At 44.1% G+C, this 4670-nt stretch overlaps 1 pseudogene; it reads right to left on the reverse strand.

Moving 5' to 3' along the window:
- Positions 1-629: 629 nt before the first annotated feature.
- LOC130685190 (synaptojanin-1-like) lies at positions 630-2585 on the reverse strand (annotated as a pseudogene).
- Positions 2586-4670: the final 2085 nt, after the last annotated feature.

Genomic DNA, 4670 nt, shown 5'->3' on the forward strand with positions numbered 1-4670 from the left:
GTACGCCTGTCATTTTTTTGTGGTTCAGGCTTGATGGATAAACTCTGCGTACGTAGTAGTCCTGTTAAGCAATCTGCTTTCTTTACACGATTAGATTTCATTTGAGGACAATCACTTAATGATGTTCTTGATCAATCGCATAAATTGAATGAAAAACATAAAATATTTTATCTCTGGGCAAATATAACAAAATAAAAGGTGAATTTAACAAACACTTTGTACCTATTGCTGTTAATTGTTTATCTCTACCTGTTCGCACGACATGATCTCTTCCGTTAAAACCTCTAAAAGTGGAACAGCATTGCGGTCATGGCGTTTGAACATTTCGCGAGGACGATGGAAAGCAAGTTCCACGTGCGTTCCGCCTCTCGACCCCTTAATGGGCGCAACAGGCTGCTATTTTAACAGCCTGCGAGGCGCGGTCGAGCTCAAGTGAATTTACATCACTGATTTATGAAAACTAGACCGTTAGTTTCCCTGTAAAACTCTTATAAAAAAACCGGCGTCAAATTTTGTTACCTGAATACCGTCGGTGACGGTACTGCTAAAATTTAATCAGGATTTTCGAATATTCTCGTGAAGTGTATTTCCATCGAGGCACCATGACGTCTGTTCACTAGCACACGCACCCGCAATCGGGTCAGGGCGACCTCCAACCGCGACTTCCAAGACCCATAGAGTTTTTCTCTGCGTGTAGCAAGAATTTCTATGTCTATGAAGGCCATCACAGGCCTATCATCACTCTGTTTTAGTTCTGCACGACCGTAACAGGCAGTTCATCCTTGGTTTTTGACCATGATCACGTCGTTTGCGTAACAGTACACGATCTATTCATGCCGGGGTGTCATAATCGTGAGAGAAAGGATAGTATTTGTGCATTGGCGAAAGCTGAATTCACATTCAACGTAATTCACGAATGCCTTGCGTTTGTTGAATTTTTTAAAACGAAATCTGCTGCTCCACTTTGCTTCCATGATAGAGAGAGATGCGTCGCGTGACCTTGCGTAGTCAGCATTGCGCTCAACCCACTGAGATTGGCCACCGGCAAAGTGGCTGCAGATAAAACACAGCGAAGTGTTGCGCAGCAAAAAGCGGATAGGTACGCCACTTTTATTTCCCATTGCACCACCAAGCCCGGTTTTGACTGACTCTGTGGCCACGTCTCGCACGTCAACCGCTAATTCGTGTCGAATAAAATCGTAGCGACATACGCCAACAAGTTGAACATAGGTCAGTAACGCGAATGGGCGATCCCGTGAAAGCACCTTCAACGAAATCATTCACACATTGCTGAATGTCTAATTGGTTGATTTCATGTCCACTAAAACCTTTTGTAGCTCAGTTGCCTAGGCTTTGGTGTTCTCACTGCTCGCTGCCATCCATAGTCTTTGGTCCACCATGTTAAAATAATACCATGGTTGTTAGGTAGAAGTTAAAGCAGCTAACACAAACAGTCACTGTGATTCTGGAGGTTTCCAACTCTGCATTCTTGGTGATAGTCGAACATGGTATGAGGCGTCGACTCATAACAGCGTTTCTGGTCAGCCTGGAAGAGTTGACTAAGTGAAGCTTCCCCTTCTTTTGCACCGACCATGTAGAGACCGAGTAGATTCACGATAGCTGTGTCATGATAACGCCCTTGCATGAGCTTCAAATGGCGTTCTAGAGCTGGTGAAGAGGCTTCGGGGCCGCGTGAGAATCTGACTTTGGAGGCCGCGTGAGAATCTGACTTTGTGCGCCCCTACTTGAACTCCTGGTTTCAACGTACGGATTTCAACACTGCCACATGTAACTCGTAACAGCCAGTGAGAACAATCAATTCCATAGTGTTGCAATGGTAAGTGCAAAAGCCTGCCAATTTTAGAGGATCATTTTTTAAATTATAATTGTACAGTGAACCAGCCTATAGGGAATATCTACCTATTCCAGAAGAATAGGTAGATCTGTTGTCTGTTCCACGATTTTGCTGAAGCTTTTGGGTGCATAATGTAGCATCAATTGGGTCTTCACCAGATGACTAGAGGAAATAGAATGTTCCAGAGTTAAACAGCTTCCAAAAGCTCGGTCACTCTTTCTTCTTCTACTGTCTGTGGCCCCTTCAAAGGTATAAAAGTTGTTTGATTGATGTGAAAAACTTCAGATTCCCCAATCTACCCAACAGAAACACAACTTGTAACCAAGACTAGGTATTGGTAAGACAACGTATATTACAAGGGCCCATCTCCTAAAAAAATTGAACTATCAAAGTTCAAAATTATTTTCAATTTTTATTCTAGTTCATTTGACAAACCTGTATTAACTAGTAGTACACCAACACATCCCTATGAGTCAGAAAGTTTTGTATACAACATTTTTACTATGTCAACCTCAGCAGGACCTAGCAAATATTTAGGAGTTATATATGCAATTTTGTTGGTTTGTTTTTTAGCTTTTTTGTGAAAAAAATTAGTTTGATTACCCAAAGCAGCAATAACTAAAGATTCAAAGAGAAGGGCTTCGTCTCGGTTCCGTTGTTCAAGCAAAACACTGTCCGGTCCCTGTCCATTAATTTTATGCCAAATCTTGTAACATTTTCCCATAGCCATTTCCGTGATCTAAATTTCAAAATACTACCTGGTCGATTGTATTTAGAATGTCATTAGCTAATATGTGTAACGAAGCCGAATATACTACTTTAATTTTTTCTCGCTTTTGCTTCAGTAGTGAATACAAGTCTGGGCACGACAATTGCAACACTATGTACGCAGTGCAGCTGACCCAAATGAACACCTGCAGCTGACTCACGCAGTCGATACGCCCCAACACCACGCCACATCGAACGGCATCCTCTGATTGGCTGCACGCGTGAGTTACACAAGCTCCGCCCAATCACGCCACTTTTGCAAGATGCAAAGTTTCGTGATGAACCCAGCTATTGATGAAGATCAGACAAGTAGTTGCAGCCGAGAGAAGTAGTTGCCTTAAGCCTATCTTCCTTGCCTTATTGAGTAGTATTGTGTCTTAGTTAATGTTTCCATACTTAAACCTTTGAGTAAAATCTCGTTCTCGTCCCAAGTTTTTTCGGACATTGTTGTCCACTCTAAAGTGTCTGAACTCTTGTCGTGTACCGCTTGCGTAGAAGCCGAATTCCAAGTTCGCCTTGTGTCGTTTCTCTTCCATTCTTTCACTCGTGAGTTCACGGTAAGACCCCCTGGTTATTTGTTCTTTCTTTTAACTGTTTCCTCAAATGTTCCTTCTTATCTGTTACTCTCTTATATTTTTAATTCTTGTATCTTAGCTATAATAAACACAGACGTCATTGTGGGTAAAAACGCCTCTGAGTTCACTATCATTTTTTTATTGTCTTAATTCCGTAAAGTTCATCTTCCCACACGGGAAGATGCTTTACATTATGGTGGCAGCGGTTTCTCGAACTCAACCACAATGACGGATGGTGTTATTTCTGGCGGACATAGGATACCTCGCACGCCTGTAAGCACCCCCCTTGTTCCCCTAACGCCAGTGGTACAAATAACCGACGAAACAGTTGCTAAGTTAATTGATTTTGAGAAACTATCAGGTCGTTCTTCGTCCACGTTAGATAAGTTTCAGGGCTGTAAAGCGTCAAAAGCAGACACTGAGGCCGTTAAGAAATCTGCTTCCCCTGTTTTGAAACCTGAAGTGCAGACAGATAATACTCAGTTACGTAAATTACGGTCGAATCCTGCTTATGAGGAAGTCGCTCCGTTCGTTGAACCCACCAATAAACAAACTGGTACACGTGCTAAGTCTACTGCCGCAGCCACTCAACGTCCACGATCGGTTTATGCTAAGTTGTTTTCTCGTCTTGCTCCTTCAAAATCACCTACGAAAAGCGAATCAAAGGCTAGTCTCCTCTCGAGTACTCTTTTAAGCTTCTTTCAAAAGAACAGCCCAGTGAATGGACGATCACCTCAACTTGAGTCTCCATCACCTATACCACGAGATCCAGAGCAATCCATCCAAAGTATTTCCGACGCCGTCGAGTCCAATTCCGTCCCTGATATTAGCACTCAAGTGCCTGAAGGAGAGGGTGTTGGACTTCCAGTCACACGACCCGAAAATTTGGGACAAGCTGAACCGGCTACTGAACGATTTCGGGCTGAGGGACCGCCCCCTGGGCAAACCGCAGTTGCTGACGGACGTGGAGACGCCGACAATATTCCTGAAATACTTAGCTGCGATTCAAGAAGTGAGGGCCAGCGGGCAGATAAAGCGGACGACGCGGAAGGCGGATCAACAGGCGTCCGAGTTGACGACGTCCTTTACGACGTATGCGAGGCAGTTTACGACGTTCCTGCTAGGACAGACGTACAGCATAGAGGAACTACAGACGCTCGTACCAGCGAAGGACACGACCCTCTTCGGCTTTGTGCCGAGAGCGACGACGCAAATCAGCGAGGAGGAGAGGCGATACGAGTTTCTGATCCTGAAACGTTCGAATTCTCGATCCACCTAGAGAAAACCTTGTTGGAATTCCAGCTGTCTCTTCTCACGGCCATACTAAACCTACTCTCGTTCATAAGAAAACTACAATCAATCACCAGCTTGGAATCACTGTTACCCGAACTGATACTCCTCGGGAACAGATTGACCCACTTCCGGAGAGTGGCAAGACCGTGCCACAAGCAGCTATCGGCCATCGTCAAAGA

This window comes from Daphnia carinata, unplaced genomic scaffold (assembly GCF_022539665.2).
Source record: "Daphnia carinata strain CSIRO-1 unplaced genomic scaffold, CSIRO_AGI_Dcar_HiC_V3 NW_026452935.1, whole genome shotgun sequence".
NCBI lineage: Eukaryota > Metazoa > Arthropoda > Branchiopoda > Diplostraca > Daphniidae > Daphnia > Daphnia carinata.